The following is a 26095-nucleotide window of genomic DNA, read 5'->3' as shown; positions in this document are numbered from 1 at the left end:
CACAACGACGTATACTCATCGCTGATTGGCTGTGTTTCGGAAAGCTGCATTGCTGACCTACGGTCACGCAGGACGAGTTGCTGAATACGACGTCCGCTAGCGTGTTTTGGCGTCATTATCAGCTTATTTTGTTCGTCACGCTATATACTGATGACCTTCCACTTCACTGACGTCAAATAGTAGATATTTCATTTCAAGATGACCGAAGTACGACAGTTAATCCTATTCTGCAGAAACTAGAGATGTACAAGGGAGCACATATGGGAGCCGAAAACATGAAATGCCTTATATGACATACCTGTATTGTGATAACTCCAGATGAAATTCACTGTGTAATATTGTCTGTCCAGAATCGCAGTATAGTGTACGTCGATACTCAAGGTCAGCACTGAAAGCTTTTGATATGGCACTCATGACAGTAGCCGGCCGGTGTGGCCGTGCGGTTCTAGGCGCTTCAGTCTGGAACCGTGTGACCGCTACGGTCGCAGGTTCGAATCCTGCCTCGGGCAGGATGTCCTTAGGCTAGTTAGGTTTAAGTAGTTCTAAGTTCTAGGGGACTGATGAGAACAGATGTTAAGTCCCATAGTCTCAGAGCCATTTGAACCATTTTTGAAACCACGATAGTAAACACACGAACTGTATCTGAGTCACGTGTTGGTTTACAATTGCTACAGCAGGGCACACGTTTGGGCGATCTTTCCTCTTCTCCTAACGGCGGGACAGAGCGAGGTGGCGCAGTGGTTAGCATTAGGGAGGGCTGCGGCTTTAACCTGCGTCCGGCTACCCAGACTGAAGTAAGTTTTACGCGATTTCTCCCCAGGCAAATGCCGGGATGGTTCCTTGAAGGGGAACAGCAGATTTCTTCCCCGTGATTCTGCTCCGTTTCTAACAACCTCCACGTCGAAGAAACGTTAAACTCTAATCTTCCTTCCTTCCTCAAGGCGCTGTTACCTCATTACTACACTACTGACCATTAAAATTGCTACACCAAGAAGAAATGAAGATGATAAACGGGTATTCATTGGACAAATATATTATACTAGAACTGACATGTGATTACATTTTCACGAAATGTGGGTGCATAGATCCTGAGAAATCAGTACCCAGAACAACCACCTCTGGCCGTAATAAAGGCCTTGATACGCCTGGGCATTGAGTCAAACGGGGGCTTGGATGGCGTGTACAGATACAGCTGCCCATGCAATTCATCAAGAGTAGTGACTGGCGTATTGTGACGACCCAGTTGCTCGGCCACCATTGACCAGACGTTTTCAATTGGTGAGAGATCTGGAGAATGTGATGGCCAGGGCAGCAGTCGAATATTTTCTGTATCCAGAAAGGCCCGTACAGGACCTGCGACATGCGGTCGTGCACTATCCTGCTGAAATGTAGGGTTTCGCAGGGATCGAATTAAGGGTAGAGCCACGGGTCGTAACACATCTGAAATGCAACGTCAATGAGAACAAGAGGTGACCGAGACGTGTAACCAATGGCACCCCTCAATATCACGCCGGGTGATACGCCAGTATGGCGATGTCGAATACAAGCTTCCAATGTGCGTTCACCGCGATGTCGCCAATCACGGATGCGACCATCATTATGCTGTAAACAGAACCTGCATTCACCCGAAAAAATGAAGTTTTGCCATTCGCAGACCCAGGTTCGTCGTTGAGTAAACCATCGCAGGTGCTCCTGTCTGTGATGCAGCGTCAAGGGTGAACGCAGCCACGGTCTCCGAGCTGATAGTCCATGCTGCTCCAAACGTCGTCGAACTGTTCGTGCAGATGGTTGTTGTCTTTTAAACGTCTCCATCTGTTGACTCAGGATCCGAGACGTGGCTGCACGCTCCGTTACAGCCATGCGGATAAGATGCCTGTCATCTCGATTGCTAGTGACACGAGGCCGTTGGGATCCAGCACGGCGTTCCGCATTACCCTTCTGAACCCACCGATTCCATATTCTGCTAACAGTCATTGGATCTCGACCAACGCGAGCAGCAATGTCGCGATACGATAAATCGCAATCGCGATAGGCTACAATCCGACCTTTATCAAAGTCGGAAACGTGGTGGTACGCATTTCTCCTCCTTACACGAGGCATCACAACAATGTTTCACCAGGCAACGCCGGTCAACTGCTGTTTGTGTATGAGAAATCGGTTGGAACCTTTCCTCATGTCACCACGTTGTAGGTGTATAGCAATTTTAATGGCATGTTGTGTATCTGATCAAAGTCACACATGTTATGTCGTTGAAGGCCTCTTCCAAGACTCTTTCCAACGCCACAGAAAAAAAACCTTGTAGTCCTCTATTCTTTACAGACGAATGGAAAAGCTAGTAGAATCCGACCTCGGGGAAGATCAGTTTGGATTCCGTAGAAATGTTGGAACACGTGAGGCAATACTGACCCTACGACTTATCTTAGAAGCTAGATTAAGGCAGGGCAAACCTACGTTTCTAGCATTTGTAGACATAGAGAAAGCTGTTGACAATGTTGACTGGAATACTCTCTTTCAAATTCTGAAGCTGGCAGGGGTAAAATACAGGGAGCGAAAGGCTATTTACAATTTGTACAGAAACCAGATGGCGGTAATAAGGGTCGAGGGACATGAAAGGGAAGCAGTGGTTGGGAAGGGAGTGAGACAGGGTTGTAATCTCTCCCCGATGTTATTCAATCTGTATATTGAGCAAGCAGTAAAGGAAACAAAAGAAAATTTCGGAGTAAGTATTAAAATCCATGGAGAAGAAATAAAAACTTTGAGGTTCGCCGATGACATCGTAATTCTGTCAGTGACAGCAAAGGACTTGGAAGAGCAGTTGAATGGAATTGTAGTGTCTTGAAAAGAGGATATAAGATGAACATCAACAAAAGCAAAACTAGGATAATGGAATGTAGTCGAATTAAGTCGGGTGATGTTGAGGGTATTAGATTAGGAAATGAGACACTTAAAGTAGTAAAGGAGTTTTGCTATTTGGGGAGCAAAATAACTGTTGATGGTCGAAGTAGAGAGGATATAAAATGTAGACTGGCAATGGGAAGGAAAGCGTTTCTGAAGAAGAGAAATTTGTTAACATCGAGTATAGATTTAAATGTCAGGAAGACATTTCTGAAAGTATTTGTATGGAGTGTAGCCATGTATGGAAGTGAAACATGGACGATAAATAGTTTGGACAAGAAGAGCTCTCGAAACGTGGTGTTACAGAAGAATGCTGAAGATTAGATGAGTACAACACATAACTAATGAGGAGGTATTGAATAGAATTGGGAAGAAGAGACGTTTATGGCACAACTTGACTAGAAGAAGGGATCGGTTGGTAGGACATGTTCTGAGGCATCAAGGGATAACCAATTTAGTACTGGAGGGCAGCGTGGAGGGTAAAAATCGTAGAGGGAGACCAAGAGATGAATACACTAAGCAGATCCAGAAGGATGTAGGTTGCAGTAGGTACTCGGAGATGAAGACGCTTGCACAGGATAGAGTAGCAAGGAGAGCTGCAGCTCCCCGTGCACATAAAACAATGCTGTGAGCAGTACCAAACTGCTGTGACTGCACACGTCTCACTTCATCCTTAGTCCAGTTTCGAGATGATTCTTTTCTGTGTGATGTCAGCCAGAGGTTGACTCTGGGCAGCCACAGATCTACGATGTTTCCCAACTGGAGCGAAAATACTGGTGTCTCCCCCCCCCCCCCCCTCCCCACCGCCCCCGCTCCCGTCCTACTCTAGCGTTTGAAATAGGAAGTCAAAAATTTAAAAAGATCAATTTTTCAAAAATAATTTCATCTTGTAGCGCACATAATTCTGAAGAGTTTGATATATCGAACATATATGTTCCAGGAAATATAAGATATGTTATTTGGCGTTAAGTGTGCCAAAGTACAGTGTCACACCTTTTCACACAGCATTCTTTTACCGCGCGTCATTATATTTCGCTCTGTGGAATTCAAACGTGTCTTTTTGTAATGGAACCCATCAAGCCTATGTTCTGGGCAGTGGAAATAAAATGTCTTGTGGTGCCTCTCTTGCTCCCAGTGGACCGGTTTGACATCCTTACCCCTTTCCTTCCCCCCCCCCCCCCCCCCCTCCTTAAAGAAACGTCACAAATAATACTGGGTGTGATTATTTGGGAGAATAAGAACTCTTCAGAAACATTAGCACTCTTTATTGCCTATTAGCAGTAACTTTCTCTTTCGTGAAACATAAAATGGGATAATTTGTGAGCGTAAGAATAAGAACTCTTCAGAAAATTAGCACTCTTTATTGCGTCTTAGTAATAACTTTCTCTTTTGACGTAAAATTGAATACAGAAAACTTAAATCCAATAAAGGCAACAGACAAACAAAACAGTATCCATTTCTTCAATCCTTAGGTCCCAGCATTATTTCCTCTCTAATGTTGCTACAGCTACAGCTACAGCTACAGTGTTTAAGAACGTATTACCTCATCGGAGTTCGTCAAACTTCCTGCTGCATGAAAAATCAAAATGTCATTGTCTAATAAAGCTGTTACTACGTATAGTATCCAAAAGTGGTGTGGTTTCTCGATTTCATTACGTCTATTTGGTCACTGTCTGCTAGATAAAACGAAATAGGGCTTTCTAATATTGCAGCAATTGTAACACACGCCAAATAAGCGGGACTGTTTTGGCACGAATGTTTTTCTCTGCCTCATTTACATAAATAAAACTACAGAACGTAATTCATGAAGTACCAATATAAAATCCCTATTCATCCCTGCTACAAGAAAAAAGTTTTTCAAGCATGAGATCGAAAAGTAGTAGTAGTAGTAGTAGTAGTAGTAGTAGTCCGAAATTTTTATATACATTTGGAATCGTTATATTCTTCCATATAATTTGTGTAATGTCCTCTTTTCTTCTCGTTTCTCGTTCTAACGAATAGTCTTGTCAGCACTAATTCTATAATTATTCTATAATTCTATAATTATTCCTGCCATTGTCAAAACTTACACTCCGATCAACTTCGCTAACCCTGCCACAATCATCGGTTTAGTTATCCGCGTTTATTCTCCGGTTAGGCGCTATTACGTGTTGGTCCAAAGCGTATTCCGAATAGAACTTAAACGGTTGCTGACCGGAGACTGTACAACTGGTCGTTAGTAGTGTAGCGATCTGGCAAACATTTTCGGTCAAAATTTTTTTTTCTTGGATACACCGAGGAGATACTATGTAATCTTTCTTATCTGATGTAACCGTTAGTCGTTTATTTCCTCTCTGGTAGTCTGTAGCTATGAATTTCGCTACTATTTATAGCAACGCTTATCAGTCGCACACCCAGTCAACGTAAACAAACAGCGATTAGTATTCACCCGTTCGGGTTTATTCGGCTCATCTCGTATAGTCCTGTACCCTTTTGTCTGCAGGAAAGTGTTTTATTTCTTGTTGCGACATGGATTCTCCTGGATTAAACATCCTGCACACTATGCACGCATTCAAAATCAACTTATAATTCGTTCAGAAATCAACTTAGAATGTGTTCAAAAATGTTCAAACACTAACAGGGATGCTTTTCAAAATCGCATGGATAACGGTGAAAAACTGGTTTTTTCCTATGTCAATGACTAACGATTTTTATTCAACAATTTCCCTGTGCTACGGAAAGTTGTTCAGGAGAGAAACCATTAACCTACGTTTGCTAACACTTATGCTGTCAGACATTTTATTTTCATAGGTGGATACTTAAAGACACAAGTGCACTTGTCTATATGGACACGGATGTATGTATTGCTCAGTGTTTCCTGATCGGTATGTAGAATGGAGCAGTTCTTGCAATAGGTTCAAATGGCTCTGAGAACTATGGGACTTAACTTCTAAGGTCATCAGTCCCCTAGACCTTAGACCTACTTAAACCTAACTAACCTAAGGACATCACACACATCCATGCCCGAAGCAGGATTTCACTCAGCGACCGTAGCGGTCACCCGGTTCCAGGTTGTAGCGCCTAGAACCGCTCGGCTACTCCGGCCGGCCTTGCAATAGGTCCTGACCTCAAAGACTAGATAATGCTCTCGCGAATCTTATCAGACACTGGAAAAGATTGATTCAAACCGGCAGTAACATCTTGGCTGTGAGTCCAAGTTACAAACAGGCAACTAACTTCTTGCGGCAGGTAATAAAATGGTTCAAATGGCTCTGAGCACTATGGGACTTTAACATCTGAGGTCATCAGTCCTCTAGAACTTAGAACTACTTAAACCTAACTAAGCTAAGGACAGAACACACATCCAAGCCCGAGGCAGGATTCGAATCTGCGGCCGTAGCGGTCGCCAAGTTCCAGACTGAAGCGCCTAGAACCGCTCGGCCACCACGGTCGGCGGCAGGTAATACATCAAAGCGATAATGGCAGTCGGCAGTGCATCTGCTAACATGACACACGCCACCTGACAACGTATCGCAGTGTGTTTGGCACTGTGGTTTATTGATAAGAACACCAGCGGCGCCCTGATAACGCGATAACATGGATGAGCTGGTTGTTCAGGCTCACGTATCAACTCAGACCTCAAGGGGAATTCAGTTTTCTGCACAACGATGTAAAATGAGACGTTCAGGCAGAATCACTTCCAAAGGGATTTTATAGGACACAACCCAGTTCGTGAATCTACACCACCAACAAAGGTACCGTCAAGTACGCAAGTGGTGGAATAGTTATGTCGGAAAGCATTGAAAGATAATGGTGTCCCACAGGATGCAATTTTGTGCCCACTACTAATATCTTTGGATGTCCCTACACTTAACATGCATTAACCAGAGTTGGTGCTCACAAAAGTGTTATATGTAATCTGAAAAGAGAGACAGCAAATAGAAAAAATTAAAGACCGTCAAATTAAACACAGCCGTCTACTTTCCAAACTTGTTTTATTTGGCTACCAGTTAAAAGAGATTTACTACGCCATCTTCATGCCTCTGACTGACATGTAGGAAGATTCCTCCTCAGTTCTGATCAAAACAGGGAGCAGTAAGAGGTGGTATTAGTAGATTTCTGCTTGCTATAGCGATAACTTCAACCTTCATCAGTCGACTGAAAACTTGACGGTTGAAAGGTGTTTAATTTATCCTGTATTGAACAACTTGCACCTTGGGACTATAATGATCTCATTTATACACTACTGGCCATTAAAATTGCTACACCAAGAAGAAATGCAGATGATGAAAGGGTATTCACTGGACAAATATATTATACTAGAACTGACATGTGATTACATTTTCACGCAATTTGGGTGCATAGATCCTGAGAAACCAGTACCTAAAACAATCACTCTGGCCTTGATACGCCTGTGCATTGATTCAAACAGAGCTTGGATGGCGTGTACAGGTACATCTGCCCATGCATCTTCAACACGGTACCACAGTGCATCAAGAGTAGTGACTGGTGTATTGCGACGAGCCAGTTGCTGGGCCACCATCGACCAGACGTTTTCAATTGGTGAGAGATCTGGAGAATGTGCTGGCCAGGGCAGCAGTCGAACATTTTATGTATCCAGAAACGACGGTACAGGACCTGCAACATGCGGTCGTGCATTATCCTGCTGAAATGTAGGGTTTCGCAGAGATCGAATGAAGGGTAGAGCCACGGGTCGTAACACGACTGAAACGTAACGTCCACTGTTCAAAGTGCCGTCCATGCGAACAAGAGGTGACCGAGACGTGTAACCAGTGGCACCCCATACCATCACGCCGGGTGATAAGCCAGTATGGCGATGACCAATACACGCTTCCAATGTGCGTTCACCGCGATGTCACCAAACACGAATGGGACCATCATGATGCTCTAAACAAAGCCTGCATCCATCTGAAAAACTAACGTTTTGCCGTTCGTGCACCTAGGTTCGTCGTTGAGTACACCATCGCAGGCGCTCCTGTCTGTGATGCAGCGTCAAGGGTAACCGCAGCCAACGGTCTCCGGGCTGATAGTCCGTGCTGCTGCAAACGTCGTCGAACTGTTGGTGCAGACGGTTGTTGTTTTGGAAACGTCCCCATATGTTGACTCAGGAATCGAGACGTGGCTGCACGATCCGTTACAGCCATGCGGATAATATGCCTGTCATCTCGACTGCTAGTGATACGAGGCCGTTGGGATCCAGCACGGCGTTCCGTATTAACCTCCTGAACCCACCGATTCCATATTCTGCTAACAGTTATTGGATCTCGACCTACGCGAGTAGCAATGTCGCGATACGATAAGCCGCAGTCGCGATAGGCTACAATCCGACCTTTATCAAAGTCGGAAACGTGATGGTACGTATTTGTCCTCCTTACACGAGGCACATTCCTCATGACAGCACGTTGTAGGTGTCGCCACCGGCTCCAACCTTGTGTGATTGCACTGAAAAGCTAATCATTTGCATATCACAACATCTTCTTCCTGCCGGTTAACTTTTGCGTCTGTAGCACGTCATCTTCGTGGTGTAGCAATTTTAATGGCCAGTAGTGTATAATTCCACACTCTCAGCTGATTTCAAGTGCTTAGTCATGTTAAATTACACAAACGTATATGAAACAGAACACATTAGCATGCCAAATACGATGCTGGAAACGCGTTGGCATTCGAAAAAACTGCGTGTTCTCGGAATGAATAAATACTAGGCTTTCTTGGTTTTCACTTGGTTTTCAGGGGAATCCTACAGGTCTTGCATGGCTTTCAGGGGAATCCCACACCATTCTTCCTACAAAATAGCTGCAGCTTTACATGATGATGACGGAGTTGGATAGTGTTCACGCACCCTTGTCCCCAAAGGCTCAATAATATCGGGACACACGGACTGTGGTGGCCAGGGGAGAAGCGATAGTTCATCCTTGTGTTCGCAAAACCAGCCCTTGATACTATGCAGGGGAGCTGGTGTCTTCCTCTCTGGGGAACAAAATTTGATCATAGGATCGATCTGATTAGCCAAACTGGACACCTAATACTTGGCAGTAATGTGATATTGCGGAGTACCCAGGGGGTCCATGCAGTACCCTCGTCATGTTTCACTCTTGGGACGAAAACTGACAGAAGTTGGAAACAGTACAAAGCAAGACTCATCCGACCAAATGCCTTCCTCCACAGTCGCTCCACAGTCCAGGTCGTGTGGTTTCGGGAGCATGTTTCCCTTTTACGTGTGTTTGTATCACTGATGAGTCGTTTTGGAATTCCAGCTGCTCTGCAATTCTCAGCTTATGGAGCTCACTTCGTGTAGTTTTGCTACTGTGAAATTTCGCTAGCGTCAAGTTCAGTTCTGCAGCGACTCTTGCAGCTGCCGGCATCTCGTTTTTCGTCACAATCCGCTTCAGCGACCTTCCGTTACTACCACTCAACACACACATCCGTGAGCGTTGTGGCGTAGCGGATGATGTTTTTCCCGTTTCCCTCTATGCGGTATAATTCTTGGATACGGTTTTCCTTGAAAGACGAAACACTTCGGTTCACTCGGTTACGGAAGCATCTTCCCCCACCCCCCTCTCCCACCCCGCTGCCTCCACGCAAGCACCAACAATATGCCCACGTTTGGATTCACCACGGTCGAATTCACTTAGCTCCGACATAATGCACTCACAACTAGGAAGAACACTTTTCTAACCACGAGTGACGCTTGCAACGCACTGAAGACGTTGTCCAGCTACCGTTTGTGGCCAAATACAACGACGCAACCTGCAGGCGTGGTTAGTGTCTGTATTTATGTTTATAGATCTCCTGTACGTCCCCATAAGATTAACTGCAAGACAAATAGTAAGATGTGCAATATGAATCTTAAAAATATTCACAAAAAACATTCGTATTCAAGTAACGTTAGGTGGAAACTGAAAATTAGAAATAAGGAACAGAAAAGAAAAATCAAAAAGCTGGAAAAAATCCTGTTGGAGATCCATAAAGATAACGAAGAAGAAAATCTTACTAAATCTTAAAGTCATCTACAAAACTTTCGCCGCTTACACTTCATGTCATAATGGATTTATGGGATTAAACTCATGCTTTCTATTTTTTAGTGTTAACTCTTAAGACTCAGGTCGAAGACAATATATTTTTCACTCTAAATTTTTGCAGCTGGTTAAATGAAGTGGTGCCTAGGGCCGGTATAGAACTGGAACTACTGTGTTGGGAATGCCTCAATTCCTGGGTCAGACGCCTCTTCGATATTGAAATATGACGCTCTTGCCCCATTCTTCAAGTGCTAAAAAATGGCATTTTCTTTTTTCATCTGATGTTTATGTCCACAGATTAAGTAAAAAAAAAATACACCCACACAATGTATTTGGCAGAGTCTACAATAATAGATTTGCGCCGTAAAACTGAACGTAGAACCAGCAAGCCAACAGCAGTTTGTTTTGTTCACAGAAAAATAGTGAACTACTGTTGTGATTCCGTCGGGCAGCAAGATGAGGAGGCGTTCTTAAAGGAACTGCTGACGGAATATGGGCACGTGTATACTCCTGTCCAGTTATCTGGGCGTCAGGGTCTTAGACCAATCCCATCCTTCAACGCGGAAAGGACTGTACGACCAAGAGAGAGAAAAGATTGAACTGTGGCCCTGTTGTGCTGAGGTTTGCAGCCACCTTGATTACAGAACAGCGTAAAAACCTCCGCCGTACCCAGGAATCAGCATAATTTCTGACAACGAAAGAGCCCCAGATATACAGGGTGTTACAAAAAGGTACGGTCAAACTTTCAGGAAACATTCCTCACACACAAATAAATAAAAGATATTATGTGGACATGTGTCCGGAAACGCTTATTTTCCATGTTAGAGCTCATTTTAGTTTCGTCGGTATGTACTGTACTCCCTCAATTCACCGCCAGTTGGCCCAATTGAAGGAAGGTAATGTTGACTTCAGTGCTTGTGTTGACATGCGACTCATTGCTCTACAGTACTAGCATCAAGCACATCAGTACGTAGCATCAACAGGTTAGTGTTTATCACGAACGTGGTTTTGCAGTCAGTGCAATGTTTACAAATGCAGAGTTGGAAGATGCCCATTTGATGTATGGATTAGCACGGGGCAATAGCCATGGCGCGGTACGTCTGTATCGAGACAGATTTCCAGAACGAAGGTGTCCCGACAGGAAGACGTTCGAAGAAACTAATCGGCGTCTTAGGGAGCACGGAACATTCCAGCCTATGACTCACAACTGGGGAAGACCTAGAACGACGAGGACACCTGCAATGGACGAGGCAATTGTTCGTGCAGTTGACGATAACCCTAATGTCAGCGTCAGAGAAGTTGCTGCTGCACAAGGTAATGTTGACCACGTGACTGTATGGGGAGTGCTACGGGAGAACCTGTTGTTTCCGTACCATGTACAGCGTGTGCAGGCACTATCAGGAGCTGATTGGAGCACGTTATCATGATTTCATACAGGATACTCTACCTGCGCTGCTAGAACATGTGCCTTTACAAGTACGACACAGCATGCGGTTCATGCACGATGGAGCACCTGCACATTTCAGTCGAAGTGTTCGTAGCCTTCTCAACAACAGATTCGGTGACCGATGGATTGGTACAGGCGGACCAATTCCATGACGTCCACGCCCTCCTGACCTCAACCCTCTTGACTTTCATTTATGGGGGCATTTGAAAGCTCTTGTCTACTCAACCCCGGTACCAAATGTAGAGACTCTTCGTGCTCGTATTGTGGACGGCTGTGATACAATTCTCCAGGGCTGCATCAGGGATTCCATGCGAAGGAGGGTGGATGCATGTATCCTCGCTAACGGAGGACATTTTGAACATTTCCTGTAACAAAGTGTTTGAAGTCACGCTGGTACGTTCTGTTGCTGTGTGATTTGAAGAGAAGTAATAAAATGAGCTCTAACATGGAAAGTAAGCGTTTCCGGGCTCATGTCCACATAACATATTTTCTTTCTTTGTGTGTCAAGAATGTTTCCTGAAAGTTTTGCCGTACCTTTTTGTAACACCCTCTATACAGGGTGATTATAATTAAAGTTAAGCTTTCAAAACGCTGTAAAAACTGGTCAGAATGACGTCAAACTGCAACGGAATATTATCGGAGAAGGGAGGAAACATGTGGTTCAAATGGTCTAAATGGCTCTGAGCACTATGGGGCTTAACTTCTGAGGTCATCATTCCCCTAGAACTAAGAAATACTTAAACCTAACTAACCTAAGGACATCACGCACATCCATGCCCGAGGCAGGATTCGAACCTGCAACCGTAGCGGTCGCGCGGTTCCAGGCTGAAGCACCTCGAACCACTTGGCACACCGGCCGGCGGAAGCCAATGATTGTGCCCTTGTGGATGACAGTTATACCACTCCCTTTCCGCATTTCGATAATGACTGAATTGTTTTCTGCTGCCTCCCGACACACTTTATATAGCCTCCACTGCCAGTGTTGCCAACTGTTGTCAGTGAAAGGTTATTGCACCATGACGTCGAACATAGACGGTGGTCAAATTAATGTAACTGGACCGTGTACTTTAAGATGTTCATAAGTTAAAACTGTTACTATGTTTAAAAGAATTCAGTACTGACACTGAAACATCGATGTTTTAACTCCCAACATCGATATTTTCTAAACAGTCCTAGTCAGCTAACATTCACACCTATGAGCCATAGCATGTGGCTATCGATCATTAGCTGTTATTGTTGAACGCAGGCCACCTTGCGAGACAGTTCTTCGACGTTTCGTGCCTCACGGTAGAGGTCGAGTATTTGGATGACTTCGGCGTTTTTCCCGTGCTGTCAACCATTCTTTCTCTGTACCGACAATGCGGATACAGTCTAACACGGGAGCATTCATCCAAAGTTTCACCTATTTTGTTCATATTTCGCACGAATTCTTCTCCTGTTCCAACCTCTTCATATCGGAGTAGCACTTCCAACCTACCTTCTCATTTACTTCCAGAATGTAATCCAATCTCTGTCTTTCTCTACAGTTTTTACCCTCTACAGCTCCCTCTAGAACCATGGAAGTTATTACCTTATGTCTTAACAGATATCCTATTATCTTGTCCGAGAATTTCCTCATTCCTTACCTTATCAGACCACATAATTTTTAACATCCTTCTGTAGCAACATATCTCAAATGCTGCGCCGGGCGTAGTGGCCGAGTGGTTCTAGGCGCTACAGTCTGGAACCGCGCGACCGCTACTGTCGCAGGTTCGAATCCTGCCTCGGGCATCGATGTGTGTGATGTCGTTAGGTTAGTTAGGTTTAAGTAGCTTTAAGTCCTAGGGGACTGATGACCTCAGAAGTTAAGTCCCATAGTGCTCAGAGCCGTTTGAACCATTTCAAATGCTGCTTGCTGTTCCGGTTTTCCCACCGTCCATGTTTAACTACCGTGCAATGCTGTGCTCCAAACGCACATTCTCAGATATTTCGTCCTAAAAAAAAAAAAGGTCTGTATTTGATAGTGGTAGACTTCTCTTGCCCAGTATTGCCCTTTTTGCCAGTCCAAGGCTCCTTCTGATGTCCTCCTTGCTTGGTGCTTATGCTGAAGAATTCTTTAACTTCGTCTTCTTCCTGATCACCATTTTGTCGTTAAGTATCTCGGTGTTCCCTTTTCTGATACTTCTCATTATTTTCGTCTTTCTTCCATTTACTCTCAATCCATATTCTGTACCATTAGACTGTTCATGCTATTCGACACATCCTGTAATTCCTCTTCACTTTCACTGAGGATACGAATGTCATCAGCGAATCTTATCATCGATATCCTTTCACGTTGAAATTTAATTCCACCCTTCAACCTTTCTTTTAATTCCCTCATTGTATCCTCGATGTATAGATTGACGAGTATGGACGAAAGACTACATCTCTGTCTTAGACTTCATTCATGGGCTTTTATTTTTCCTCCTTGGTTCTTGTATATGTTGTATAGTACACCTCTCTGCGTATAGCTTACCCCGATATTTCTTAGAATTTCTAACATCTTGCACTGCTTGACATTGTCGAACGCTTTTTCCAGATCGACAAATCCTATGAACGTGTCTTGATTTTCTTTAGTCTTGCTCCCATTATCAACCACAACGTTAGAACTGCCGTTCTGGTGTCTTCACCTTTCCTAAACCCAAATTAATCATCTAACACATCCTCAATATCTTTTGCGTTCTTCTGCATATTATTATTGCCAGCAACCTGGATGCATCAGCTGTGAAGATGTGTGCGCGATAATTCTCGCACTTGACGGCTCTTGCTGTCTTCGGAATTGTGTGGTTGATGTTACTCTGAAAGTCAGATGGTATATTGCCAGACGCATACACCAACGTGAATAGTCGTTTTGTTGATTTTAGAAATTGTTATGGAATGTTATCTTTGCTTGCTGCTCTATTTGATTTGAAGTCTTCCAAAACTTTTAAATTCTGATTCTAATACTGGATCCCCTACATCTTCTACGTCAATTCCTGTGTCTTCTTCTATCACTTCATCAGACAAGTCATCCCCCTCATCGATGCTTTCAGTATGCTCTTTCCCAGGATTCCGCTTTCCTCTAATTATGGATTTCTCCCCTTTGCAGTCTTAATTTTACCACTTGGTCTTAATGTAACTGAGGGCTGTTTTGACTTTTCTGTGTGGTGAGGCAGTCCTTTCGACAATCATTCTCTTCACGTTTTTCATTCAGCCATTTCGCTTTAGCTTTCCTGCACTTCCTTTGTATTTCGTTCCTACGTGACTTGTATTTCTGCACTCCTGAATTTTCCTGAAAATTTTTGCACTTCCTTCTTTCATCGATCAAGTGAAGCATTTCTCATGTTACCCATGGTTTCTTCGCAGCTACCCTCTTTGTACCTATGTTTTTCTTTCCCACTTTTATGATTGCCTCTTCAACTGAACTGCCTACTGAGCTATTCCTTATAGCTGTACCTATGTTTTTCTTTCCCACTTTTATGATTGCCTCTTCAACTGAACAGCTATTCCTTATAGCTGTATCTATAGCCTTTGAAAACCTCAACGTATCTCTTCATTCCTTAGTACTTCCGTATCCCGCTTCTTCGCACATTGATTGTCCCGACTAGTCTCTATTAAACTTCAGCCTATTCTCCATCACTACTAAATTGTGTTCTGAGTCCATATCTGCACCTGGATACGCCTTACAGTTTAGTATCTGATTTCGGTATCTCTGCCTGACCATGGTGTAATCTAATTGAAATCTTCCTGTATCTTCTGGTCTTTCCCAAGTATAACTCCGGCTCTTGTGATTCTTAAACAGTCTCCCCCTCCCTTTTCTTTCCCTTCTCCCCATCAACCTCTCCCTTCTCCCATCTTTCCCCCCTTTTTCCCAACTCCTCCCACCTCTTCCCTTGCTCTATCGGCTACCTGTTTAAAGCATAGACCACAGCTGCATATCACAGTATTTAGAGGTGTAGTTCCCATACATAGAATATCGGTTGCTGATACAACTACAAAGGTAAATGCAACACCTATGTACAATACTTTTCCCTTGTAATAGTTGTTGTTGTTGTTGTGGTCTTCAGTCCTGAGACTGGTTTGATGCAGCTCTCCAAGCTACTCTGTCCTGTGCGAGCTGCTTCCTCTCCCATTACGTACTGCAGCCTACATCCTTCTGAACCTGCTTAGTGTATTCATCTCTTGGGCTCCCTCTACGATTTTTACCTTCCACGCTGCCCTCCAACACTAAATTGGTGATCCCTTGATGCCTCAGGACATGTCCTACCAACCGATCCCTTCTTCTAGTCAAGTTGTGCCACAAACTCCATTTCTCTCCAATTCTATTCAATGCCTCCTCATTAGTTATGTGATGTACCCATCTAATCTTCAGCATATGTAATAGTAGACAGTATAAATTTTTAATTTGTTTTTAGATGTGGAGATGACCCAGGCAGATAAGAACTAGGGATGCTGTAAGAAATTGTACAACTGAGATATAAATATAAGCGACATATACAGTAATTTATAAATATTTGATGATCTCGTCTTATGATCTGTGAAAGACTTTATCTTCCGAAGTGCCGCTCGATAAAATATGAAAATGTTTAGCTTGTACGGGACAGTTCACGGTATCAGAGAAGTGCAGTCTGAAAACTTTTGGTACCGCAGTCGAATATGTAAAGTACAATTACGAAAGTACATACCCTTGTACGTGATTGTCTACATCTACAGCTACATCCATACTCCGTAAGTCACCTGACGATGTGTGGCGGAGGGTACCATGAGTACCTCTATCGGTTCTCCCTTCTATTCCAGTCTCGTATTGTTCGTGGAAAGAAGGATTGTCTGTATACCTCTGTATGGGCTCTAATCTCTCTGGTTTTACCCTCATGGTCTCTTCGCGAGATATACGTAGGAGGGAGAAATATACTGCTTGACTCTTCGGTGAAGGTATGTTCTTGAAACTTTAACAAAAGCCCGTACCGAGCTACTGAGCGTCTCTCCTGCAGAGTCTTCCACTGGAGTTTATCTATCATCTCCGTAACGCTTTCGCGATTACTAAATGATCCTGTAACGAAGCGCTCTGCTCTCCGTTGGATCTTCTCTATCTCTTCTATGAACCCTATCTGGTACGGATTCCACAATGCTGAGCAGTATTCAAGCAGTGGGAGAACTAGCGTACTGTAACCTACTTCCTTCGTTTTCGGATTTCATTTCCTTAGGATTCTTCCAATGAATCTCAGTCTGGCATCTGCTTTACCGACGATCAACTTTATATGATCATTCCATTTTAAATCAGTCCTAATTCGTACTCCCAGATAATTTATGGAATTAACTGCTTCCAGTTGCTGACCTGCTATTTTGTAGCTAAATGATAAGGGATCTATCTTTCTATGTATTCGCAGCACATTACACTTGTCTACTTTGAGATTCAATTGCCATTCCCTGCACCATGCGTCAATTCTATGCAGATCCTCGTGCATTTCAGTACAATTTTCCATTGTTACAACCTCTCGATACACCAGAGCATCATCCGAAAAAAGCCTCAGTGAACTTCCGATGTCATCCACAAGGTCATTTATGTATATTGTGAAAAGCAACGGTCCTACGACACTCCCCTGCTGCACACCTGAAATCACTCATACTTCGGAAGACTTCTCTCCATTGAGAATGACATGCTGCGTTCTGTTATCTAGGAACTCCTCAATCCAATCACACAATTGGTCTGATAATCCATATGCTCTTACTTTGTTCATTGTATGCGGTGTTATGGCGTATGTTGTGTATGGCAGCCAACCTTGCACATGCTTCATATGCAATTCCATTAAAAAGATGAGGAGAAAATTGTGTCTTGAGACACAGAAACCATAGCCGAAGAGCGAGGGGACGAAATGGTGAGTGACAATGCTGACAATAAAAGTAAATCAATCAATGAGAATGTTATCAGCGTCACTGATAACACGTATGATTTTCTTGCATTTTACCAGACTTATCAGCTCACTCTCGTAAGAACTGGGGCAGCCATTAGGGGCACCGTTTAACGAGGTGTTGTGAACTGAAATCCGAACCCTGAGTGATACCGCCTATGTCCTTTGGCTGATCACACGGCTTTTACCCACAAAACTATCGGGAGCTACCGTGCCCAAAAGAGTGGGTGACGGGGGGGAGGGGGGGGGGGAAGGGGGGGGGGGGCGCTGGTATGTATTAGATGTGTGTCAGAGGTACGCACTAGCGCCCTCGAGCCGTAACCCGTCATGCGATGAGACCAGTATTGCCGAAACGAGTACCTTTCAGGTGGCAAGGCATAAGGGAGGCATGGCCTAACTGCTGGGGTAGACGTTTGGCATGTCGTACCACGCTTGGAAATAACAAGTACCCGAGCTCTTTCTTGAGACAGCCGACAATGGAATGCGATTTCTAAATGAGGAGCCCCCTGCGCAATCTTTCCTAATACACGGAACGGAAGTAACGGCACTGTTACCTAATTTCTATTCATACCAATATCACGTTCGAGGCATTGATACTAAATAACAGTTGTACAATAGTAGCGAAGCGAACGAAGTACTGTTTTAATTAAACTGTATTGAACTAAGTGCAACTGCTTTCACAATTATTCAGAGAGGCAACAGATGTCTGATTAAACATGAAGCACCCAAGTATGACACTGCATAACATACCTAGCGCTAGCATAACGTAGGTTATGTTTCCAGTCAAACCTTGTGAAGTTGGTTTTTTTTTATTACTTACCTAAAAAATGACATGCTACGTCGCTATCTGGAAAACAAAGTCGAATTTGGCCCCACGCCAGTGCATTGTTCTGTTCCGACTCGAAATAATTACATCTAGCTCCTCAGCAGTCCCAAAATCCTATACTCCTTTCTCTGCAAACAATTTTTTTTCTCTAAAGTACCAGATCGCAATTTGGAAAGTAAATAGACGTGGTTCTTTCAGTAAGACACACTATATGATAGTCTCTAACAAAATACAATGTCCCTCTTTATTTACTACCTCAATCAATTTTTCAATAGACATCTTCCATTTTTGTTTTACAACCATAGAACTTGTATACGGTTGTCATACCTGTAAGTGCCGACGGCTTTGCCTCGTTCAATAGAACGTTACCGCCAAATCACTGAAATTAATCAACACCGGGCATAGATGTGACTCGGATGGGTAACCTCATTGTTGTGTCACGCGCTATTGATAATTTTCCCTTCCGGTGATGCCACGAGGGATGATGGCAAAAAGTTCCTGATAACTAGAATTTGCACCAGTCTCCTGGATTAGACGCTAAATCCTTCCGCAATGTCTCATGAAGTCATGCGACACTATTGATGATGATGTTTGGTTTATGGGGCGCTCAACTGCGCTGTCATCAGCGCCGAACAATGTCCCAATTTTTATACAGTCCAATTTTTTTAAACTTTCCAATCTAGCCATTGTCATGAATGTTGACGATAGGATGAAATGATGAGGACAACAAGGACGCCCAGTCCCTGGGACACAGAAAATCCGCAACCCGGACGGAAATCAAACCTGAGACCCCATGATCCAGAGCCAGCAACACTATACACTAGACCACGAGCTGCGGGCTCGCGAAGGGTAGGAAAAGCCTTTTCAATTAGACGGCTGAATCTTCCCCTCGGGGTCTCCAAGCTGATCATGGCACACGACTTTATTTTTTACCTCTGAAGTCAAATAATGTTTTAAATTTCTTAGGAGAACAAAAATTTCTTGGCCAAGATCTCAATAAAACACTGTTTTGTGTATGACTGGTTCCGGTAAACTAAGTTACCATTATCAGATCTGCAATAACGTTACAAAAGGTTCTACACACTGTTTAACAAGTAATGCCAGATTAACCCGTAGAGGAATCAATGATACCATACCTTCGTACAGGTTATTATGAAAATCTTGTGCCAGGTGCACACAAAATCTTTACATTAAATCTCCAGATGCGCAACGTATGACATGAATGACGTGCTGGCTCGTCAAAAGTAAAAGTTAAAATTACTATGTACACTAACCGCCACAACACTGCATCCATATGGTCACGTGCCATGCCACAAGACTGACTGTCAACAAATACGACAGGCATAGCTGCAGTGCATAATTTCTACCATTAAGTCAAATACGTAATTTAAAACCAACCATGATTCCAAATATAAAAGTTTTAAACTGCTAAAAAATTTCTTGATTTCTGCCAGACAAAACATAGTTAAGACATCCTATATATGATATTACGTTAAATGCATTACGTCATCCCAAAACTGCAAGTACCTTTATGACAGCATAGCTAAGTAAGCGCCAACGGAAATACTAAATAAAGTTAAAAAATTTTAAACATTAAAAAAAAGAAGTTAGACTGAATGCCAAGAAATCTTTTAGGAAATGATTAAAATACAATGACGTTCAACCCAAAGTCTGGAGCTAACTGATCTTAAAATTATACTATTATAGTGCAACACACCGTGCTTAGAGCACGGAAAGATTGGGCGATGTAATTGCCTATATCAAGGCCACAATTACTACTCGGCATGCCAACAGAAAGCGGTCCAAAATGGTTACAGCCTGCTTGTTAGATTGAGCACATGGACGTCTGTCGCCAAACAAGAAACAAAACGTGACACTGAATGACAATCCCAAGAAAGTAAACAGTTCGTTCCTTCATACTCAGTAGGAGTAAACTGATGAACATTGTTAAGTGTTTAAAACGTCGCCGATGCCGCATCTGTTGGTAGAAAATTTAAAGTGGTTAAATTTTGTATTCAGGTAGGTTTTCAAAGAAGGTCAAAGCTTTCGAATCACTGAAGAAAAGCGGGTCTTTTTGCACGCTTTTCTCGAATAATTTCAGACCTACAGCCTCTAGTGGAAACATACCTCAGCGCAAGTGGCGAGCGAGAGAATATGAACATTGTTTGCCATATTTGAAGGTGTTGCGGGTTGCATTAAGCCTATGGGTTCGGCCAGCTATATCACCCTGTACATGGACTGTTCGTTTATAGGTTTTGGCGAGTGAATTTGCGAGTATCGAAGTATGTGACACAAATGGCCGTATTTTTTGAACGCATAGTCTTAGAAGCTTAAATTTTTTACATAGCCAAGGACTGAAGGTCCTAGTATTTCACATAAATTTCAACTTGATACCGACATCTTATCCTGAGAAAAATAGCTCCTAAGAAGTGACAGACAGGATAATTACAAATTACAAATTAACAGTTTTCGAATTTTTTGCTTTCCACGTGTTGTGAAACCTTGCTCCTTACCAAATGTCATGATTCGAGATCAACGGTAAGTACCCTGTAGCTTTTGATGAGTGAGTTTGCGACTATCAAAATGTCTGAAATAAATGGCAGTAGCTGTCGATTGCCCTGACTTAGAAGCTAAATTTTGTTACACCGTCAAGAGACCCTAAACCTTAGCATTTAATATAAATTTCAACTTGACACATCTAGTCGTTCCTGAGAAAAATGGGCGCTGAGGGGCGGACAGATAGACAGACAACGAAATATACGGCTTCAATTTTTACCAACTGAGGTAGTGAACCCTAAAATAACTATAGGTAACATTCAACCCCTTAAGGATACAGGGTACTTTTCCGACTCAATATTATGTAAAAATCAACACCTCTTTCTTTCAGGCACTGTTTATAATATATATGTTTTACAGATTTTTTTGTTGATATCAAGTAATGTAACGCACTACCTAAACAAATTAGAAGTATTTCGAATATTTATGAACCTGCTTAGGGTAATTAAAAAATTACAAAGAAAATGATGCATTTTTTCTTCCTCAAATTGAGGTACCATTTAACCCAATGTTATACATTTAAAGTAGACCAAATTTTTGCGATATACCCATGACATGATGGCTGAGGTACTAGACCTATTTAATTCCATCTATTGTGTATATTACAAGGAGAAAAATATATCACATCTTACATTTTAATTTTTATAGTCTTTTTCCTAGTAAAAATTTTATTTTTTCTATAACTTAGTTGATTCTTCAATAAAGCTTAGGTCTACTACATAAGTATGAAAGATACAGAAGAAAATTAGAGCAATGCTTTATAAACTTTAGGAAATATTTGTACCTGAATTCTGAAAAGTACAACTTGTGGGAAATTGCAAATGAAGATAAGACTCCAATTAAACTGTGCTCTAGAACATTCCTGAAGCATAGTCTTCATCCTGCAGCATTTCATCATCTTCAAGCTTCCTCTTGGCATTCCTGTTAGTACTTCTTGCTTCTTTGGTAACTTGAAGAGCGAATCTTTGAGCTTCATGCACCCGTTGTCTGTCACACGCAAACAACTGATCTTCCAAATTAGAGCCACATTTTATGCCTAAATTTCTCCTCACTCCATCATTTAAACGTATCACTGTATCTATTACACCAACTTTTAATGTATGTAGTTCTACAAAAACATACTTGGGTAATCTTTCCGTATACAATGGTTGAAACTTTCATTTGTAATCTGAGTGCCACCATGAAGACATTTATTAAGGAAAACACGGTCACTCAGGTCTCTAAAAATTGGTTTTATTACTTTCATAACAGGCTCCGGAAGAGAATGATTAAGATGGTAAATTTGACCACTTTCTTTTGCTTTTTGGTAACAACACCAAGAATCTGCTCCTTTAGGGCAAAGTCCGTGAACATGGTGGTCATCTGTGCACAAATTATGAAAGTAGGTGGCCCATAAAGCTTTTCTCATCGCTGCAACATCATTGAGAGGTGCAGTTTGTCTAATGACCAGTGCATAATAACTCTGAAGAAGGTCTATTTTAGTTTCTGGCAACCCGCCTCGGCGAGACAGAGATTTTCCATCAGATAGCAACTTTCTTTTCATTTCTCTTTGTAGCTTCCTCAATCTAGCACCCATCCTCTTTTGCACGTGTCCATAACACCACTTTTGCTACCAAGGTATCACCATAAACATTGAACTCACTAATTTTATTGAAAGCCTTAGAGACGCCTTCGCCTAGGTATTTCGTATATCTGATGTTATAAACGGGCACCGACCTCTGAAATGTTTTTAGAGCTCCTTCACCTCCACTGTAACCACCATAATTCTTAGAACACTGATGTTCAATATGTCATTCAGCGTTACCGTGGCACTACAAACAGCGTCATTGTTAACACAAAAATTTGAATCACCAGGAGGCAGGCCATGTGGGAGTTTTTCCCGGAAGATCAGGTACATAGGTTACTTGAAACAGGGTAGCTTGCTTTGTTTGTGATCTGGTTACCACGGAATTTCCTTTTGTTGAATTTCTTGATGCCTGATATAGTTCGTATTTATTGCACACTAAAGGGTATGTACCTCCACAAATATATGTAGCACGTGGGCAACAAACATACAGTAACACGTGAACAAACTGCTTCAGCGAAACAAAAGTAAATACTAGCAAAGATAATCATGTACAGATACTAGAAACCTGCAGTGTTACCAACACATACAATGTATCATACGTATAATCGCTGGAAACAGAAAGTTCACAGTTCTTTTCTAAATAATAGTCGTTTCTGTAACAGAAATAAAGGGAGCGTGGCCGCATACATAACCATAACTTTAAAATTTGGTATATATAGGTAATTTTTCAGATGGCTTGCGGAGTATGGATGTAGATGTAGATGTGGATAATGTATATTCCAATGTAATTAGGAAAGACTATGTAATTTAATAAAGTCATAAAAAAATCGATTTTTCCACCATTTATAAGTTCCCTGTGTCTTTAGTTCATACCCAGCTTGAGAAATAAAACATTTGGTTTAAATTATATTTTCTTTCGTGTACTGAGGAGATATCTGCATCTATTATGGAGAATTACATGCATATTGCTACTGTAACTTGCTAATCGTTACCAAAGAAAGAAAACAGCTTACACGTAAGTGTTTTCTTCCAACATGTCATCTCTGTGGTCCCCTTATCACCCGTCATCATGTGTGTATGTGTTACAGTTTCAGTTCCCAAATAATCGCAACTAGCAGTCGCGTTTGCCTTACAAATATATTCGATTATGGTGCATTTCCGAATGACAGCGCATTTAGTTCGCGGATTAAGTCACCTTCCGCCATTAGGATCTCGCGAGACGAATAAGAATCCTTCCTTCGGTACACCCGGTGAGAAAAGATGCTATTTTTAAAGACAGACCCGCGCTTACTTATCAGCAAGTACTTGAGAAGTTATCAATGTGGCGATCAGCTGACGAATGGCATTCCGCGTCCTGTGATAAGCAAGCGAAAGTAATCTTTCAGTCAATTAAATGTTATGTAAAGACAAGCGGTTGAGAAACAGACGTTGATCTCTGTGTTGTCAATACAGCATTTGTAGCACTGCCTCCTCCGTCGCTAGGTCAACGCTAGCTAACGTGAAGGTAAGAATCATTGTTACTCCTAGCTCCTAGTATGTAAGTGCTTTATTTTTGTTTTATTCAAACATAATTAAAGTAAAGTTTTAGGCATGTTCAGTAGGAATGATTATTATGAAATACATTCGCAAACTGTGAATACAGTTATACAACGCCGGCCGCGGTGGGCTCGCGGTTCTAGGCGTGCAGTCCGGAACCGTGCGACTGCTGCTGTCGCAGGTTCGAATCCTGCCTCGGGCATGGGTGTGTGTGATGTCCTTAGGTTAGTTAGGTGTACGTAGTTCTAAGTTCTAGGGGACTGATGACCACAGCAGTTGAGTCCCATAGTGCTCAGAGCCATTATTTAGTTATACAATGGCTGTTCGAGTTACTACTAACATACGAACATTTGTGCTAGACCGGGACTCTAACCCCGGTTTAATGCTTTATGCGGGCGGCGTTAACCACCTCGAACATCCGAGCAGCACGCCTCCAGGATCGACTCAAACTTCCCTATGTCCAAGGGTCTACGTCACATAGCGCTCGCATACAAAACATGCCATTCCCGCACACGGAGTGACATTGTTTCGCTCGTCAGTCTGCCTTTCTTTGACATAAAATACAGGAGGACTGTATTTTACAGTGTCTATATGGTTCGATTCAGCATGCGTTTGAAGATATATGCATGTTAAGGCGACCGCCTCCGAAAAGCAGTAAATCTGACTTCGCGTGGCAGTCCCGTGCACATTTTCATATTTTGCTAGTAAATTATATAACCGTTGTACAATCGTACTCACAATTTTGGAAGGCAGCTCATCATTTCATCTGGCTTTCAATGGTCAGCAGCGTCTGTTCCAGTCTCGTATTGTTCGTGGAAAGAAGGATTGTCGGTATACCTCTGTGTGGGCTCTAATCTCTCTGATTTTATCCACATGGTCTCTTCTATACGTAGGAGGGAGCAATATAGTGCTTTACTCTTCGGTGAAGGTATGTTCTCGAAACTTTAACAAAACCCCGTACCGAGCTACTGAGCGTCTCTCCTGCAGTCTTTCACTGGAGTTTATCTATCATCTCCGTAAGGCTATCGCGATTACTAAATGGTGCTGTAACGAAGCGCACTGCTCTCCGTTGGATCTTCTCTATCTCTTCTATCAATCCTATCTGGTACGTATCCCACACTGCTGAGCAGTATTCGAGCAGTGGGCGAACAAGCGTACTGTAACCTACTTCCTTTGTTTTCGGATTGCATTTCCTTAGGATTTTTCCAATGAACCTCAGTCTGGCATCTGCTTTACTGACGATCAATTTTATATGATCATTCCATTTTAAATCGCTCCTAATGCGTACTCCCAGATAATTCATGGAATTAACTGCTTCCAGTTGCTGACCTGGTATATTGTACCTAAATGATAAACGATCTTTCTTTCTATGTATTCGCAGCAGATTACACTTGTCTACATTGAGATTCAATTGCCATTCCCTGCACCATGCGTCAATTCGCTACAGACCCTCCTGAATTTCAGTACAATTTTCCATTGTTACAACCTCTGGATATACTACAGCATCATCCGCAAAAGGCCTCAGTGAACTTCCGAAGTCATCCACAAGGTCATTTATGTATATTGTGAATAGCAACGGTCCTACGACACTCCCCTGCTGCACACCTGAAATCACTCTTACTTTGGAAGACATCTCTCCATTGAGAATGACATTCTGCCTTCTGTTATCTAGGAACTCTTCAATCTAATCACACAATTGGTCTGATAGTCTGTATGCTCTTACTTTGTTCATTAAACGACTGTGGGGAACTGTATCGAACGCCTTGCGCAAGTCAAGAAACACGGCATCTACCTGAGTCTATGGCCCTCTGAGTCTCGTGGACGAATAGCGCGAGCTGGGTTTCACACGATCGTCTTTTTCGAAACCCATGCTGATTGCTACAGAGTAGATTTCTAGTCTCCAGAAAAGTCATTATACTCGATCATAATACGTGTTCCAAAATCAACGTTAGAGATGTAGGTCTATAGTTCTGCACATCTGTTCGACGTCCTTTCTTGAAAATGTAGATGACCTGTGCCCTTTTCCAATCCTATGGAACGCAACTCTCTCCTAGAGATCTACGGTACACCGCTGGAAGAAGGGGGGAGGGGGGGCAAGTTTCTTCGCGTACTCTGTGTAAAATCGATCTGGTATCCCATCAGGTCCAGCGGCCTTTCCTCTTTTGAGCGATTTTAATTGTTTCTCTGTCCCTCTGTCGTCTATTTCGATATCTACCATTTTCTCATCTGTGCTACAATCTAGAGAAGGAACTACAGTGCAGTCTTCCTCTGTGAAACACCTTTGGAAAAAGACATTTAGTATTTCGGCCTTTAGTCTGTCATCCTCTGTTTCAGTACCATTTTGGT

The 26095-nt window shown here is 42.6% G+C and overlaps 1 protein-coding gene across 6 annotated transcripts in view; it reads left to right on the top strand.

Annotated features, from left to right (window-relative positions):
* The window catches only part of LOC126291873 (uncharacterized), a 234174-nt gene that overhangs the window by 74021 nt on the left and 134058 nt on the right, over positions 1-26095 (top strand). The window contains exon 1 of one of the 6 annotated variants that reach the window (XM_049985595.1): positions 23631-23717. The exons of 4 other annotated variants lie outside the window; for them this stretch is intronic. The gene's annotated coding sequence lies outside the window, so the exon portion shown is untranslated. Of the gene's footprint in view, positions 1-23630; positions 23718-26095 lie in introns of those variants that run through there. One more of the 6 variants, XM_049985598.1, reaches the window with a different exon arrangement.

The sequence above is a fragment of the Schistocerca gregaria genome, chromosome 9 (assembly GCF_023897955.1).
Source record: "Schistocerca gregaria isolate iqSchGreg1 chromosome 9, iqSchGreg1.2, whole genome shotgun sequence".
NCBI classification, from domain to species: Eukaryota; Metazoa; Arthropoda; class Insecta; order Orthoptera; family Acrididae; genus Schistocerca; species Schistocerca gregaria.
Note: the sequence above shows the minus strand (reverse complement) of the source record. Positions and strands in the feature narration are given on the sequence as shown.